Raw genomic sequence first — 20000 nt, 5'->3', positions numbered from 1 at the left:
CTCTTTTACTAGTCATTCTTCACTCATTCTTTCCATATGTCCAAATCATCCCAATACTCTTTCATCAACTTAATCTCTCAACTCTCTGTCCACTCCCACTCTCCTTCTCACCTCATCGTTTCTCACTCTATCCAGCCTAATAACCCCTACTATACTTCTCAGGCATTTCATCTCAAATACATTTCCTCTCATACTCTCTTATGTTCCATGTTTCTGCCCCATACAGTGCTGTCGGCACAATCACCGCTTCATACAATCTCCTTTTAGCATCCATTCCCAAATGTCTATTTCTCACTACAGTTTTTAATCCACCAAGGTATTAAGTTCCTTCTCTCAATCTATATTCCACCTCCACCTCCACTCTTCTCTTTCGGCCACATTCGCACCCAAGTATCTAAAGCTATCCACTTCCTCAGGTCTCTCTCCAATAATACTCATTACCAATTAGATGCCACATTCTCCCCTTGTACACCTCATTACTTTACTTTTACCCACATTTATCTTCAACATCCTTCTCTCACACCTTTCTAAATTCTGTTACTAACTTCCTTTATCCATTCTCTGATTCTGCCATAAGCGCAATGTCGTCAGCAAACGTCAGTTGGCTTATCTCTCACTTTTGTCCATTTTCTTTAACCATCTCCAATCCCCGGTCCACTGCCCTTGCATTTACCTCTCGCACCACCCCATCCATGTATAATTTGAACAGCCAAGGCAACATAACACATCTCTAGCAAAGTCCCACCTTTACCTCAAACCACTCACTCTCTACATTTCTAATTCTAATACAGGCTCTACTACTCGTGTAAAAACTCGACTGCTCTTAACAACTTTCCTCCTATGTTATATATCTGCAATACCTCCTACAGTGCCTTTATGTCCACCCTGTCATAAGCCTTTTTTACATACATAAAGGCGCAAAAAACATCTTTACCTTTTCCTAAAGCTTGATCACATATCTGCCTTGCCACAATTATCTGATCCACGCAACCCTTACCTGTACTAACCCACACGTTCCTTCACCAATTACTTCCTCTCTTCCTCTCCTAGTCCTCTCAAGGAAAACCCTCCCATAAGCTTTCTCAACTACAATCAACTAACTGATCCCTCTGAAACTACTACACTCACACTTGTCCCCTTTTTCCTTGTAAAGTGGAACTATACAGGCACTCCTTCAATCCTCTGGTACTCTACCTTTTTTAGACAAACATTAAATAACCTCACCAGCCAGTCTACTATCACTGTACCTCCCTTTTTAGACACTTCTCATGACATCCATCCAGCCCAGGTTCCTTACTTGCTCTCATCGTCTTAATAACTGTTTTCACCTCATCTTTCCTTATTTATCCTCCATTTTCCTTATTCCATCACTGCTATTTTCTTAACGCCTTTCCCTCCCTATCCTCCTTCACATTTAGCAATTTCCTAAAATACTCTTCCTATGTTTCTCTTACTGTCGTCGTCTCTTCCACCATCATCTCTTCATCTTAACTTTTTACATTTTCATCTCTACTTGATTTGCCTCTTCTTCCTCTCTTAATTTCCTTCCAAAATATATTTTTATCAATTTCAAGTTTTCCTGTCATACTCTTACCCCATTTCACATCTGCTCTCCTCTTTGCCTCCTTTATCTCAGGCTTTACTTATTTTCTTTTTTCTTAGAACCTTTCATATTATTCTCTCGTCCTATTTTGCAACCAATCTGTGAAAGCTCGTTTCTCCTCTTCTACAGTACAACCTTTGCTTTATCTTCCCACCACTCACTATCCTTCCTTCTGTTTCCTTCCATCATCCTTGTTCCACACACCAACATTGCACTCCATGTGATTCCCTCCTTGAACCATTCCCATTCCTCTTCCACTCTTAGTTCTACCCTATCCTTCATTCCCTCCTACTCCCTTCTCAGCTTCTTCTTGTACTCCTCTTCATTCTCATTTAAGTAGTTTACTCTAACTACCTCCCTACCTTCTGTCCTTTTCCTGTTTTTCCAACTATCCTCCACACTCAACTTACCTTCCACCAAAAAAATTATCTGATTTCCTTTGCTCTCTCCCCTTAGAACATATATATCCAAAACTCTTCCTACTCTTTTCCTGGTTACCACTATGTAGTACATTAAAGCACTATCTACCACCCCTCCATATACCACCCTTCCTCATGTATACTTATGCTTGACTTTCTTCCTAAACACTGTATTTGCTATCATCAACTATCTAGACACATCACCATCATCTCTCCACTATGATTTTTTCCTGGAACTCCACACTTCCCAACCGCTTCTATTGGTTCATTTCCTACTCTAGCATTGAGATCTCCCAATACCACTACATTGACATTTCTACCTAAGCCCTCTATGCACTCATTTAAATCTATCCAAAAAGCTTCCCTTTCCTCTACACTCTTCTCACTACCAGGCTCATATGCACTTATGAAATCCCACATCTCTCTTCCCAGTTTCACCTTCATCCACATTAACCCTGAAGAAACCTACTTCAACTACTTTACCTATCTCTTCACTTACTACTATAGCCACCCCTTCTCTCCCTGATCCTCTCTTCACTCCTGTAGTCAACCATATTCATCAGCGAGAGAGGGGCCAATGAACTGTGTCTGTGGGAGAAAGACCATGACTCCTTTCACCACACACTTCCACGAGGATGGAGGTTGTTAAAAAAAAAAGTATTGTAGTAGTAGCAGTAGCAGTAGTAGTAATAGTAGTTAGAGTAATGATAGTAAAAGTAGTAATGATAATAGTAATAATACTATTAATAATTGTAATTGTAGTAATAATGATAGTATATTATAAATAGCAGAGGGAGGGGGACAATATCCCCCCTTGCCTAACTTCAGTCACTAACTCAAACGAATCATTATCCATTATCTCTACATTTCACTACTTTCACATTTCTATAAATATTTTCGGTGGCTCTTATCTAATTTTGAATTTATATTACATTCTTCCATTTTTAGTACTCTTCATTGTTTTGTTTTTTGGCACTATTAAAAGCCTTTTTCGTATCTATGAAGGCTATGTATCCATCTCGATTCCATTCCCGGGTTTTTTTCAAACTAATTTAAGGCAAACACTAGGTCCATTGTTCCTCGGCTTGGTCTAAAACCATGTTGCCATTCTCCTATTTCATCCTATACAAGTTTTCTTGTATATGCCCCCCTTTTTAATATAAAGGAACTATGGCTGTCTTAACCCCATAGAATGATATTTTAACCTTGATTCTCATCCAGGTCCCTCATTCATGTCCCTCACTCAAGCTATTCCATGTTCTCCAAAGGTTGACAGTAATCTCCGCCATGATCCTATCTTCCCCAGGTGCCCTGCCATTTTTCATCATTTTTAAAGCGTTTCTGACACTCTCCGCTGTTAATTCCCAACAGTCTTCTTCATGATCTTCCTCCTCCTCACAATGTTTCTTTCTCCATAAAAAACGTTCAATAAGTTTCTGAAAATATTCCTTCTATATGTTTGCGATCTTAGTTGGATCTATTAAAAGTTCCTCTCCTTGTGCAATCTTTGATTGCATATGCTGGTGGTGCTGATGCGTCCCTATAATTTCTGGCCATGCTGCATATCACTTTTCTAGTTCCTCCTACATTCTCTGGTAAACAATTTCCAATTTTATTCCATCCTTCCTCTTTTGTAGTTTTCTTATTATGTACTGCTGATTTATTTTATGTATGTTTCCCTGTGTTCTTGGCATCTTGCTTTCATTTCTACTATTAACTGCTTCTTTGACCTGGTCATTACACTTTGCTGTTATTACTTTTCTTTGTACCACCTATTATATTAATTCCTATAATCCCTTCCGCTGCTCTGTTCACACACTAAACTTCATAATTTTTTCTATTCCCCCCATTATCCCTCTCTATAGCAGTCACTGTATTCCTGGAACAGATTTCCTTTTTCAGATTGTCTAAAAATAACTCTTTTTTTCTGTGGTTTAGTTCTTTTAATCCGGAATTTTGTGAGTAACGGTCTGTGAGCTGAATAAAAAATAAGCGATAGTAATGAATTTTTACTCTTTCATCAACTTAATCTCTCAACTCTCTGTCCACTCCCACTCTCCTTCTCACCTCATCGTTTCTCACTCTATCCAGCCTAATAACCCCTACTATACTTCTCAGGCATTTCATCTCAAATACATTTCCTCTCATACTCTCTTATGTTCCATGTTTCTGCCCCATACAGTGCTGTCGGCACAATCACCGCTTCATACAATCTCCTTTTAGCATCCATTCCCAAATGTCTATTTCTCACTACAGTTTTTAATCCACCAAGGTATTAAGTTCCTTCTCTCAATCTATATTCCACCTCCACCTCCACTCTTCTCTTTCGGCCACATTCGCACCCAAGTATCTAAAACTATCCACTTCCTCCGGTCTCTCTCCATTAATACTCATTTCCAATTTGCTGCCACATTCTCCCCTTGTACAACCTCATCACTTTACTTTTACCCACAATTATCTTCAACTTCTTCCACACACCTTACCAAACTTTGTCTCTAACTTCCTTAATCCCTCCTCTGATCCTGCTACAAACGCAGTGTCGTCAGCAAACAATAACTGGCTTATCTCTCTTTTTCTCTCTCTTTTCTTTAACCATCTCCAATCACCTGTCCATTACCCTTGCGTTTACCTCTCGCACCACCCCCATACATAAATAAATTGAACAGCCAAGACAACATAACACATCCCTGGCGAAGTCCCACCTTTACCTCAAACCACTCACATCTCTACATTTTCTAATTCTAATACAGGCTCTACTACTCGTGTAAAAACTCGACTGCTCTTAACAACTTTCCCTCCTATGTTAATATATCTGCAATACCTCCTTCAGTGCCTTTATGTCCACCCTATCATAAGCCTTTTCCAAATATATAAAGGCCCTAAAAACATCCTTATCTTTTCTTAAAGATTTCTCACATATCTGTCTTACCTCAAAAATCTGATCTACGCAACCCTTACCCTTCCTAAACCCACACTGTTCTCACCAATTACTCCCTCTGTTCCTCTCTTAAGTCTCTCGATCAAAACCCTCCCATAAGCCTTTCCAACCACTCAACAAACTGATTTCCTCTGAAAATACTACAGTCACACTTGTCCCCTTTTTCCCTTGTAAAGTGGAACTATACAGGCACTCCTTCAATCCTCTGGTACTCTACCTTTTTTAGACAAACATTAAATAACCTCACCAGCCAGTCTACTATCACTGTACCTCCCTTTTTAGACACTTCTCATGACATCCATCCAGCCCAGGTTCCTTACTTGCTCTCATCGTCTTAATAACTGTTTTTCACCTCATCTTTCCTTATTTATCCTCCCATTTTCCTTATTTCATCACTGCTATTTTCTTAACGCCTTTCCCTCCCTATCCTCCTTCACATTTAGCAATTTCCTAAAATACTCTTCCTATGTTTCTCTTACTGTCGTCTCTTCCACCATCATCTCTTCATCTTAACTTTTTACATTTTCATCTCTACTTGATTTTGCCTCTTCTTCCTCTCTTAATTTCCTTCCAAAATATATTTTTATCAATTTTCAAGTTTTCCTGTCATACTCTTACCCCATTTCCACATCTGCTCTCCTCTTTGCCTCCTTTATCTCAGGCTTTACTTATTTTCTTTTTTCTTAGAACCTTTTCATATTATTCTCTCGTCCTATTTTGCAACCACTCTGTGAATACTCGTTTCTGCTCTTCTACAGTACAACCTTTGCTTTATCTTCCCACCACTCACTATCCTTCCTTCTGTTTCCTTCCAATCATCCTTGTTCCACACACCAACATTGCACTCCATGTGATTCCCTCCTTGAACCATTCCCATTCCTCTTCCACTCTTAGTTCTACCCTAATCCTTCATTCCCTTCTACTCCCCTCTCAGCTTCTTCTTGTACTCCTCTTCATTCTCATTTAAGTAGTTTACTCTAACTGCCTCCCTACCTTCTGTCCTTTTCCTGTTTTTCCATGTATCCTCCACTCTCAACTTACCTTCCACCAAAAAAATATCTGATATTCCTACACTCTCTCCCCTTAGAACATGTATATCCAAAACTCTTCCTACTCTTCTCCTGGTTACCACTTTATAGTACATTAAAGCACTATCTACCACCCCTCCATATACCACCCTTCCTCATGTATACTTATGCTTGAATTTCTTCCTAAACACTGTATTTGCTATCATCAACTATCTAGACACATCACCATCATCTCTCCACTCCGATTTTTCCTGGAACTCCACACTTCCCAACAACTCCGTCTATTGGTTCATTTCCTACTCTAGCATAAAGATCTCCCAACACCACTACACTGATATTTCTCCCTAACCCCTCTATGCACTCATTTAAATCTATCCAAAAAGCCTCCCTTTCCTCTACACTCTTCTCACTACCAGGCTCATATGCACTTATAAAAACCCACATCTCCTTCCCAGTTTCATCTTCATCCACATTAACCTTGAAGAAACCTCCTTCCACTCCACCACACGTTTACCTATCTCTTCACTTACTATTATAGCCACCACATCTCTCCCTCGTCCTCTCTTCACTCCTGTAGTCAACCATATTCATCAGCGAGAGAGGAGCCAATGAACTGTGTCTGTGGGAGAAAGACCATGACTCCTTTCACCACACACTTCCACGAGGATGGAGGTTGTTAAAAAAAAAAGTAGTTGTAGTAGTAGCAGTAGCAGTAGTAGTAATAGTAGTTATAGTAATGATAGTAAAAGTAGTAATGATAATAGTAATAATACTATTAATAATTGTAATTGTAGTAATAATGATAGTATATTATAAATAGCAGAGGGAGGGGGACAATATCCCCCCTTGCCTAACTTCAGTCCCTAACTCAAACGAATCATTATCCATATCTCTACATTTCACAACTTTCACATTTCTATAAATATTTTTGGTGGCTCTTATTAATTTTGAATTTATATTACATTCCTTCATTTTTAGTACTCTTCATTGTTTTGTTTTTGGCACTATTAAAAGCCTTTTTCGTATCTATGAAGGCTATGTATCCATCTCGATTCCATTCCCGGGTTTTTTCAAACTACTTTAAGGGCAAACACGGTGCATTGTTCTTTGGTTTGGTCTAAAACCATGTTGCCATTCTCCTATCTTATCCTCTACAAGTTTTCTTGTATATGCCCCCCTTTTTAATATAAAGGAACTATGGCTGTCTTAACCCCATAGAATGATATTTTACCTTGATTCTCATCCAGGTCCCTCATTCATGTCCCTCACTCAAGCTATTCCATGTTCTCCAAAGGTTGACAGTATCTCCGCCATGATCCTATCTTCCCCAGGTGCCCTGCCATTTTTCATCATTTTTAAAGCGTTTCTGACACTCTCCGCTGTTAATTCCCAACAGTCTTCTTCATGATCTTCCTCCTCCTCACAATGTTCTTTCTCCATAAAAAACGTTCAATAAGTTCTGAAAATATTCCTTCTATATGTTTGCGATCTTAGTTGGATCTATTAAAAGTTCCTCTCCTTGTGCATCTTTGATTGCATATGCTGGTGGTGCTGATGCGTCCCTATAATTTCTGGCCATGCTGCATATCACTTTTCTAGTTCCTCCTACATCCTCTGGTAAACAATTTCCAATTCTATTCCATCCTTCCTCTTTTGTAGTTTTCTTATTATGTACTGCTGATTTATTTTATGTGTGTTTCCCTGTGTTCTTGGCATCTTGCTTTCATTTCTACATTAACTGCTTCTTTGACCTGGTCATTACACTTTGCTGTACTACTTTTCTTTGTACCACCTATTATATTAATTCCTATAATCCCTTCCGCTGCTCTGTTCACACACTAAACTTCATAATTTTTTCTATTCCCCCCATTATCCCTCTCTATAGCAGTCACTGTATCCTGGAACAGATTTCCTTTTTCAGATTGTCTAAAAATAACTCTTTTTTTCTGTGGTTTAGTTCTTTTAATCCGGAATTTTGTGAGTAACGGTCTGTGAGCTGAATAAAAAATAAGCGATAGTATTGATTTTACGACACTGGACGTATTTCTATTCTTAGTAACCGTTCATATCTATTAATGACTTATCCATTTATGACTTTCTTGATGCTTACGTGTTCATAATTTGCCATTCATTAGTAACTAAAAAAAATCCAGTAATCTATCTCCTTCCATGTTCCTATCCTTAATGCTAAAAGCACCAAACACATTTCAGAACCCTAGTCTTTTTGTTCCTACATGAGCATTAAGATTTCCTATGATAATACAGTTTTCTTTGCACTTCAACTTACCAAGTGATTCTTATAATTCATTATGAAAAGTTTTTCTTTTCATCAGCTGGTCTTCCATGTTGTAGGGCATATACTGTACTTGTTCCAAACTTATCTGTGTTTTGCCTATCTTTAGTGATATGCTCATCATTCTTTTTTATCTGTAATCTATCTGTACCACTCTGTCTGCCAGAATTGGTGTCATAAAGAATCAAGCTCAGTGTTTTGCCTCCCTCCCCAGAAATTCCGTTCACATTCCAGGTGTAATGTTTCTTTTCCTTGCCCTAATTTTTATTTTGCACTGCCGGTATTCTAAGTCTACCATAAACCCTACCATAAACCCTACCATAAACCCTACCATGTCTTCATACTTGTTACTTAAAGCGAAACATTAACAATGGCAAATCTAAGTCTGGAAAAATTTCGATGGTCATGTCCGTTCCGTGTTATTTGGTTCATTATCAGGTGTGTCCGTCTGTTTGAAGGTGTGACAAAAAAAAAAAAAAAAAAAAAAAAAAAAAAAAAAAAAAAAAAAAAAAAAAAAAAAAAAAAAAAAAAAAAAAAAAAAGACAAAATTCCCCTGTACGCGCCCCCCAGATAAACTCATGTACAAAACACCCCGGACTGTAAGAGGCTGGTAGAAAATCTGGTAGAAAGGGGGGTAGAAGACGGGTGTTACATTTTATGGTTTAGGTGTTTATAAATTCACGTACCTCTTTGTGTAGCTAATAAAATTCATATGTATAAACAATGGCCGGGAGCTCGAATGAATTGCTAACTTGGTATTATTTGTGACCTGAGATATGCAGAAATTTGAGATTGTTTAAGTAAACAATATTGCCATATAGACTTGTAACAACGAATCTGATTGGTGAAAGGGTGGAGGAGAAAATTCAATTGGTTCACGATTGTAAGATCACGCCCTTTGGGGAGGATCTTAAATATAAGATTAAAGTTCACTGGATTAAAGAAATCACTGCAAAGCTCACGTAAGTTCTTGCATACATGCTCTCGGGGGATTTCTTTGGAGCACGCTGTATAAGAAGTAACTGAAGAAAGATATAGCAGAAGTCTACACTTTAATTCTACCAGAAAGAAAATATATTAAAGTGAAAGAAATAAGACTAGAAATGTAAATATTACATCTAACAGTCTAAAACTTGACAAAGTGGAATGATTGGAGGTAACAGGGCCTACCAACTAAAATATGTGATGTGCCATATCCATAAGTAAGGACCGCAAGGTCGACAAGAGTCGACAGGAGTGACAGTGGAGAAAGGTGGGTGAAATTTGGTGGCAGCGGTGGAATTTGCCTACACTGCGTGGTCTTCTATGTTGATTGTAGTTCGTTCGATAAATTCTGTGTTGCACCAGTCTCTTCACACACGAAAGCACGAATCTTGCACTAAATTCTTTAGGTGTAGCCTTCTTCAGTAGTGTGCGCTAAGTCACGTGCCCTGGGTTGCGTGCGTTGGGTTGCGTCCCTGGATACCACCAACTCTCACCCACCTTTCTCCATTTTTAGTCCCTTTTAAATCATCTACATGTCTAACTAACACTTCCCTAGTTTCTAAATGTAAGATCTTGTATTTTATTTTCACCTGCAAAATCAATTAATCAGTATTTCAAGTCTTCTCACTAACATAAACTCTACCATTTCTTCATACTTGTCTCTTAAAGCTAAACATTTACAGTGGCAAATCTAAGTCTAGAAAAATTTCGATGGTCATGTCCGTTCTGTGTTATTTGGTTCATCATCACGTGTCGGTCTGTTTGAGGGTGGGTAGGAAAAAACATCCCCCGGACAAGAATATCCTGGACAAAACACCCCTAGACAAATACCCACGTACGAAACACCCCCGGACAAATCACCCCCTAATTTTTATCTGGGTGGTTATCAGTGAAAGTATATTGTAGATGTAGAAAAGAATAAAACGCAGGGAAAACAGTATTAACTACGTAACAATTACCACTTGACACTAAGCATGATGATGTCTTTAACAACACCACCATTTCATTACCATCACCAGCATATCACCATCACATCAGACCACCACCACCACCATCATCATCATCATCATCATCATCATCATCATCATCATCATCATCATCATCATCATCATCATCATCATCATCATCATCATCATCATCATCATCATCATCATCATCATCATCATCATCTTCATCATCATTATCATCATCACCACCACTACCACCACCACCACCATCGCATCACCTAACGCCACATCACATCACGATTATCATCACCATGTAGCTTGTGGTACTCTACATTTAGAATTGGTTGTGAAAGAAACTCGGGCGGAGTTCTTGGCTATAATTCTTCAAGTTTAGATGTAACTAAAAAATACACAGTAAGCTTCCACCAAAGCTCGGAGGGTTGCCAGAAACCTAACATGTACATATGTAGAGTTGCCATGTCATAGGAAATATTAAAAAGGTTTAATTGCTTGGCTTGAGCGACTATTGTATGTCGAGAACATGAGGTCCTTTGACTCGCACAGCTTCAATTGTTGTCTAGAAGGAGCGAGGGCCGTGTGCGCAGGCGTTAGGGCGTCGTTTGACCCGAGATGCAGCGATTTCATTGTTCAAAGTATAGGGCTTGACCCGAGATGCCGATAATTTATTGTCGTCAAACGGGCGTAGTCGGAAAGGTCGGTTGGCTTGGTCACTGAACAATGAATGTCCCTAGGGAGACGGTAGTTTTCGTCGACAGTACCACTTTGCAGCATATGAGTACGTGCGCTCGTGTGCATGCTAGTCATCGAAGGGAGATGCAGCTATGAAGAAGATAGCAACCATAAACATCATCACCACATCATCACACCACCACATCACCACTATCACCATCGATGGTAATCGAAATAGATATATTAGGAAGTTCTTTGTCCAGCCTGACATGATTTCTTTGGAACTAATACTTTGTTCTTTGTCCAGCCTGACATGATTTCTTTGGAACTAATAATTTGTTACTTTCCGGATAGTCTGCTGCTCCTTTTCGGTTACAGACATTCCAATTGTATTAAGTAGTCACTCCTCGTCAAGGTTACAAAGTCCCTTGCTCTGGTATGTGAAGATCCAGACATGCACACACAAACACACATACACATACATAAAACTATACACGGGAACACACACACACACACACACACACACACACACACACACACACACACACACACACACACACACACACACACACACACACACACACACACACACACACACACACACACACACACACACACATACACACACACACACACCACACACACACACACACACACACGTACACACACACACACACACACACACACACACACACACACACACACACACACACACACACACACACACACACACACACACACACACACACACACACACACACACACACACACACACACACACAGACTCTAACTCATGGGCTAGGCGTTAGATGCACAAGCAAGTTGTGAGCTTGCATCAAACGTTAAGAGGGAGCGTCTCTCCTGGAGCATAGACTATATCCTGCCAAGATTGTGATCTTGTGTACTAGGCCAAAGAGGGAAAGAACTGACCACCAAATTGATTGAAAGTGGTCCATTAAGTATGCACAAGAGGGCTCGACTGTTATTGTTATTTTATCATAATAGTAATTACAACCAATAGACTGACTGGGTAAGATCAAACTAGTATTCAAATCTAGTTGTGGGTTCAGGAGGTATTGCTGAATCAGCCCTCATCGAAGAGGGCCCTAACTTTGACATTTCTAAAGGACACTGGTCTCCAGACATAATCTCACTTTTGGTGGTGCGATTTCTGGTTAGTAATTACAGTATCTTCCACCTGCGAGAACAGTGTATGAAGGAGTCATTGTGCTCGCTACACTGAATGAAACAGTCTTGGAATTCAAATTAGGCAAAAGGAAAGTGTCTAAAAGTGTTTGAGATCAAGTGTTTTTATAAGTTTGGTGGAAGTTAGAAGGAAGGAAAATGATATGGAAATGAGGTGGAGAGTGTAGGTGGAGAGAGAGGTGGAAGGTAAGATGGTTCAAAGAAAATATAATGAGAATCATGAGTGAAGCAGAAATGGATGAAGTTAGTGGTGCCTCTGCTCTGATCCTCTGCATGGAACATTCACTGGATAAATCTTACGCAGGCAATACTGTAACGACTTCAGCGAGATCCCTATTGATCAGAGAAGTGCGGCATTTTGTGATGATTTCCACTCCAAAAAAGTGATCATTTTTAATTTCTACTTACTCTTCCTCCTACTGCCATCATAAGAACATTTTTTGCCACTTCTATTCCCTTTTTTGACCATTGTACTGTTCCCAAAGATAGAAGCACTGGCTATTGGCGATGAAATAGTTATACTAACACTCTGCATTGTTTTTCCCGAACAGATGTGGTTCCCCATGAATGCTTGGAGACAGAATTCGAGTGTGCGCCGAACAGCTGCATCGAGATCCATTATTTGTGCGACGGGGAAGAAGACTGTCAAAATGGAGCCGATGAACAGAACTGCGGAAATATGACGTGTCCCACCAACACCTTTAGGTACGCTAATGCTCTTTAGAACCTCTCTCTCTCTCTCTCTCTCTCTCTCTCTCTCTCTCTCTCTCTCTCTCTCTCTCTCTCTCTCTCTCTCTCTATTTATTTTTTTTAAGATAAGCATCCATGTTTCCTCCTTGGTGATATATCCAGGGTTTAGTTTTCATCGTCGTATTTCTTTTCAGAGCGGTAACAGTGCCACTCTGTAGAGACCATGTGATAATAAGTTTGCTGTATACCCTGATATTTCTATATGAATGTGTTCCTCTGACCGACTCTTCGTATGAATATGATTAAATACCTTGGTCACGGTGATATAATGTATGTATTTCTGCTAAGATATATTTCAAGTGGCAGATACCTTCATGAAGTCTCGATCTGTCGAAACGTCCAAGTTTGCATTCGTGGCGTATCTGCATGAAATGGCCTATCTTTTGAACGAATGAACTTTGCCAACTATGTAACCGTGCCAAAAGTGTTGATTCCCTTAGTATGGTAATTCACTCCATAATTTTGTTTAAGTAAACGCCAATTAGTCTTGTTCTATTTTGGGACGACAAATTGAAGGCCTTATTTTATTTTTTTACTTTTTTATTTCTATTTTTTCAGCGATAATGTTCAATCTACTGGAGACACATAATTGTGTTTTGCTTTCTTCATTGACCTGGTTCATCAATCATCAATTCACCATCATCATCATCCAATGGGTGCATACGCCAGGGAGTGCGTTGCTTTACTCACGCGTCAGACCCAGTCCCTACGGTCTCTCCTAGTAAATCTCCATGCCACCACCTTCCCCACTCCAAATAACTCGGTGGACATCCCCTTTGTCTCTCTTCCATCGAGGATTTTCTCTTTTAAAGACAACCCTATGAGTAGGATCAATACCAGGGAAACCTACCACATGCACATATAGCCGGAGCTGACTTTCACGACTTATGGTGTTAACTGTCCTTGACTGAGTTTCACATTACAATCTCTTGTTTGATACGAAGTCATTCCAGCGATAACCCATAGATCGGTCATACGAGCTCTGAGCTCTCTTCCGGGAGGGAAATAGCTGTCGATCACGAGTCCAACACGTGATCCAAAGACCAAGGTAAAAGGTGAATCACATGATTCTTCGAAGGCACTTAGTACTAAGGACATCGAGACTACTTTTCAAGTCAGCATTTAGTGCCCATGTCTCACAGCTGTACAGTAAGACAGAGAGCATAAGTGACCTGAGGATTTGAATCTTAGACCTCCTGCATAAATAGCGACAAAGCTATACTATACTCTGCTTGAGTGAGTCCATAACACCATGAGCAATGCCAATCTTTCGAAATACTTCCTGACATGACCAATCACTGTTGTGCAATACACTATCAAGGTATTTGGAGCGTTTCAAGACCTCGATGTCCTCGCCACATGCATGGACATACTGAACTGTGTCATTCAGTAACCCCCCAAATGCTTGGACCTTGTTGTTGGTCCAGGAGAGTTTAAGTCCAAGCGGTCTCACCTCTCTGTGCAGTGACTAATGTTTTGCACCCAGTAACTCCAACGACTCTGCAAGAAGAACAGCATCATCAGCAAACGCAGGGTCAGCGACCTTGGGGTTACCAATAGATGTTCACAGAACACAAGACAGATGAAAAGATACTTAAAGAAATCATAAACAAGAACATACAGACAACAGACCCCGAAAAACAAATCCAACTCATCATCTACTACAATACCAAGAAAACAGCCCAATTGATTATCCGTAACCAACCCACCATCACAAAGACACTATTACAGAAAGACCACGTTGTATACCAATACAAATGCAATAGTGAAGCGCGTGGATCTTACACCTACATTGGTATGACAACAACAAGACTAACACGACGCTTAACATGCCACCTGTCCAACGGATCAATCAAGTCACACTACACCTCCTCCCACAACAAAACATTAACAAGAAAAGACCTAGACAACAATACAACAATCATAGACAGGGAATCGGATCCCCACAGGCTGCTGTACCTGGAGGCCATATACATAGAAAGTAACTATCTTGGAATCAATATCAACGTCAAAGACCTTCAAGCTTTACCCTCCATGAAGAGACTGAACCCAGACAGATCCATTATAAGCACTTACACTACCTAACCGGGGTGCCATATCGACTTAGACGTTGGCCACCAAGGGACTCCATTCCTGTCCGCACATGGCTCTTCTTAACAAGATGGCATTTATTATTTCTTCTCCTACAGACGTCCTTAATCCATCTACATATCTTATGCGTGGTCTTCCTCTTGTCCTCTTTCCTTCTATTTTTTCCGTTAGGCACGTATGTTCTAATTATTGTTTTTTCTCATGACGTGTCCTACAAAGTGTAACTGCCTTTTCCTAATAGTTGTTATTATTTCCCTCGTGTTCCTGTTTGCTGCACTATTTCTTCGTTTGTTTTAAATTCTTCTCCAAATCCACATTTCTACTGCTTTTATCCCGTCCTACATTTGTTTATTAATTGTCTAAGTTTCACATCCATATAATGATATTGACCAAGTATAATATTTTATTTTTCTTGTTCTTATGTTAATTTAATTTCTTTACTAAGAACAAAACATGGATAGAACATGGATAGTCGGAAAAAAAAAAAAAAAAAAAATCTACCAAATTAATAATTACCCAATCAGAAATTATTATTTTTTTAATATAAACTCTGTGCTTAGATTATTGAAACGTGTAACTTCCAATTTCATATTTTTCTGTTTTTATCCATGGCTTCAGTTTAAAGTAACTGTACCTATTTGTGTAAAAAGAAAAGTACCTACCTTTACTATACCCTAAGTTCCTCTCTTAGGGATAAGGCAGTAATAAACATTTGTTCTTAACGATCTTAGTAGGAAATTCATATATTTATTCTGAATAAATAAGAAGGGCATACTGGTTCATCCATCAGTGCACGTAAACATAAACACACACACACACACACACACACACACACACACACACACACACACACACACACACACACACACACACACACACACACACACACACACACACACACACACACACACACACACACACACACACACACACACACACACACACACACACACACACACACACACACACACACACACACACACACACACACACACACACACACACACACACACACACACACACACATTATTAATTCATGTAATATTTTTGGATGAAGGAACAGGAAAGTTGCGTATTATGGGACAATGTAAAGTCATAATTGACCATTGGAAACAAAGACGGAACCCTACGACCATAGTTCTTATCCTGCATACTACAGCTAGAAATACTCACATACTAAGTGAAAAATCCTGCTTATTTCAGTTTATTTACAAAGTCACTGTTTTTACTTTCCTTTATATTCAACAACTCTTGTAACTGCAATTATAGATATTAAATTTTCACTGTATTTTACGGAATCCATATCGATTCAAGCTGTCGCCAAGCTGAGAAATTTCTGGAAAGCAAAAAGGTTAAAATCATGTAAAGCGTATTTTAATTAACCTTTACGCCTCCTTTTTATTTTATATCAATTTTAGCTACCACCAGTGATTTTATTTAAACAAGGGAAACCATTTATGCTGCTTAAGAGTTTGGACTATTTTGAGTAACCACATCGACCCGATGTCACCCCTTACAATTCTCGATCTGATGAATCATAAAATAATTGATTCAGCTCAGGAACGGACCACGGGCTGAGAAAGTGAAAAAAGTGTATTTCAGTGTTCTGAATGAATACAACTTAGTCACGTGGCTTTATCCTCCCTTTGTCAGGTGCAACGATGGGAAGTGTGTGGATCTTCGCTGGCGCTGTGACGGGGATCCGGACTGCTTCGGTGTTGGCGAGGATGAACTTGATTGTCCAGATGGGAACCAACAGGTAGTTAGGAGCCTCTTGATTAAATGCGTTAGAGCACGTTTTCGAACGTATTCGAATGCACTTTTAATCTGGTTCGAGTCTGGCTGCGCATAAGTATTTGCACATGCGTGCATGCATCGTTACATTTATGATTTTCTACTTGCTTGTCAATATATTCATCGGTTTGACTAAACAGCGTCATAAACACACACACACACACACACACACACACACACACACACACACACACACACACACACACACACACACACACACACACACACACACACACACACACACACACACACACATATATATATATATATATATATATATACATATACATTTATATATGTATATATATATCTATATATATATCTATGTATATATAAATATATATATACAGTATATTTTATATATATACATATACACGTAGAGGTAGAATGTAGATTGAGAGAAGCAAGTAAATGCCTTAGGGGATCAAAAGTATAATGAGAAATAGACATTTGGGAATGGATGTTAAGAGGAGATTATATAAATGAGTGATTGTGCCGACAGTATTGTTTGGGGCGCAAACATAGAACATAAGAGAGGAAGAGTTTAAATTTGTCTGAGATGTAATGCCTGAGAAGTATGGTAGGGGTTACTAGGCTGGATAGAATGAGAAACGAGGAGGTGAGGAGGAAAGCGGGGGTGTGAAGGGAGTTTGTAGATAGGGTTAATGAAAGAGTATTGGGGTGGCTTGGACATATGGAAAAAATGAGTGCAGAAAGATTAATGAAAGGTGTGGAAGGCAGAGTTGAAAGGAGTCAACATGAGGGGGCGACCAAGGATGAGATGGATGGATGGGGTAAAAGGGGCATTGGCAAGGAGGGGAATGTCTATCGAGGAAGGAAGAGAGAAGACAGAGGATAGGGGTGAATGGAGAATGGTTGTGTGTGGGTGATGTTATGATGCATGGAAGGGAGTGGGTTGGGGATGGGAGTGGAGAGAGTATGTGTGAATGATATTTTGACGTAACCCAAAGGGATTTCTCCCCATCTTCTCTTTTTCTGCATGAGGAAACGGGGAGGGGGGTCGCCGATTAAATGGAGCTGCTTTGCTGTGGATGTGCTGTGTCTTGCTACGTTGCTTCTGACTGAGGATAGTGGGCGAGATGCAGGGATGACCCGTCATCCAGGAGGTGCCAAGAAAAGAGGGAGGGGTGGTGAATGGGAGTGGAGTACGTGGGGGTGAAATGGGTGGGAGTGCATTTATGCCTTTGACTTTGGCTACCTCCCTTGTAAGGAGGAGAAAACCGTTGGTATATGTATGTATGCATATATATATATATATATATATATATATATATATATATATATACATATATATATATACATATATATGTATATATATGCATATATATATATATATATATGTATACACACACACACACACACACACACACACACACACACACACACACACACACACACACACACACACACACACACACACACACACATATACATATATGAGAGAAATTCGCTAGTAACAGCGACATCAATCCGATAATTTTTATGACAGTCGCATGCAGGATTTGAACCTATGAAGGTGATCTTACGGGTGGCCGATAGCAGTGGGTTCGAATCCTGCATGCGACTGTCATAAAAATTATCGGATTGATGTCGCTGTTACTAGCGAATTTCTCTCATAGTTACAATGGCGAAAAGCGTGAAAGGGATTTGTTCCGATCCTTGCCTCTTGCCAACTGGTGCACTTGGGCCTTGTGTTAATCAGGAATTGGGGTCACAGATTAGTGATCTTTCCTATCCTCGGGAATCAGTTCGATTCCAGGTTTCAAGGCTTTTAAGTGTCTGTTGGTGTAGTGGGCTAAGGCTCTGTGAAGGTGATCTTACGGGTAGCCGATAGCAGTGGGTTCGAATCCTGCATGCGACTGTCATAGAATTATATATACACATGTATATGTATATGTATATGAGTGGTAGGGTGGTGAGATAAACACCAAGAATCGTTGAAGTTTTAATTACTGACGTTCCACTCTTAGCAGAGCTTCATTAGAGTATACAAACATGGTCAGAAAATCAACAATTTATACTTCGTATCATTTCGTATTCCTTCCTTAACCCACCCTATTCCTCCCTCTCGTACCCTTCAACTCCCGTAGGACCATCAAGTCGGATGTTTAGGACAGCTTAATAAAACCATCCCGATGGTTACAGCAGGGCTGGGATGTTATGAAAGCTGCCTCGACTATTTTTCGTTTTTTCTTGTCTAACCCTTGTTGTAATATTTCCACTCCGTCCCAGTTGGGTAAATGTCCATATTTCTCCGCATGAACCACCAAGGCGTTTGATGTTCGGTGGGCCCTCAGGTCACTCTTGTGCTCATATGTCCGCTTGTGTAGGCCTCTTCCTGTCTCTCCAAAGTAGTTCAGGGATCCTGTAATCTATGCTGTTATTGTGTTCTCTTCTACCCTTACCTCTCACTATTTCACCTATCTTCGTACTGGATGAACTGGCGATCTTCAGCCCTGCTCTGCGGAGTAAATGTCCCAACTCTTCTGTGTACTTGGAGTTGGGAACCACAATGAAGCCACCTTCCTTAGTCTCCTTTATCTCATCCTTTTTCTTTTTCATTGTTTTAAGCGCTATTTTCTTTAAACTATGGAGTAACCCTTCTGGATATTTAAGTCCTGAGAACACTTTAAAAATGTAGTTGACCTCTCTGTCGATATGTTCTTCACTGCATACCCGGAACGCTCTGAGAAAAAATCCAATTATTACTCCTCTCTTTATCCTTTCACTATGTGCCGAAAAGTAGTGAATGAGGTCATTTTTATTTGTTGCTTTCCTGTGGACCGAGAAACCCACCGTACCATTGTCCTTTCTCCAAATCACTACATCTAAGAAAGGTAACTTTTGGTCCACCTCGTGTTCCACTGTAAACCATGTTCAGCCTATTGAGTTTGGTATTGAAATTGATTTTCTCCGGGGCAATGACTAGGACGTCGTCTACGTATCGAAACCAATGTGTCCCTTTTCCCATAATTTTCATGAAATGATTTCTCTCCAACAACTCTTTTGCTAATCATTCAAAGGATTACAAAGGAGGAGCATGCCGACATAAAATCTTTTGGTCCATAACTAGGTCGGATGCGAAAAAATAATAATACTGATAAATAGATAAGTAAATTATAATAGTAATAATAATAATGATAATAATAATAATAATAATAATAATAATAATAATAATAATAATAATAATAATAATAATAATAATAATAATAATAATATAATAATAATAATAATAA

At 39.5% G+C, this 20000-nt stretch overlaps 1 protein-coding gene across 1 annotated transcript in view; it reads left to right on the top strand.

Moving 5' to 3' along the window:
• The first annotated feature begins 16603 nt into the window (after positions 1–16603).
• LOC143020273 (low-density lipoprotein receptor-related protein 4-like) overlaps positions 16604–20000 on the top strand; it is a 297790-nt gene continuing 294393 nt past the window's right edge. Inside the window, exon 1 of the mRNA XM_076176505.1 lies at positions 16604–16708. The gene's annotated coding sequence lies outside the window, so the exon portion shown is untranslated. The remainder of the gene's footprint in view (positions 16709–20000) is intronic.

Source organism: Oratosquilla oratoria, chromosome 39 (assembly GCF_046742065.1).
Source record: "Oratosquilla oratoria isolate Oo_2021 chromosome 39, ASM4674206v1, whole genome shotgun sequence".
NCBI classification, from domain to species: Eukaryota; Metazoa; Arthropoda; class Malacostraca; order Stomatopoda; family Squillidae; genus Oratosquilla; species Oratosquilla oratoria.
This window is presented reverse-complemented; position numbering and strand designations above follow the sequence as displayed.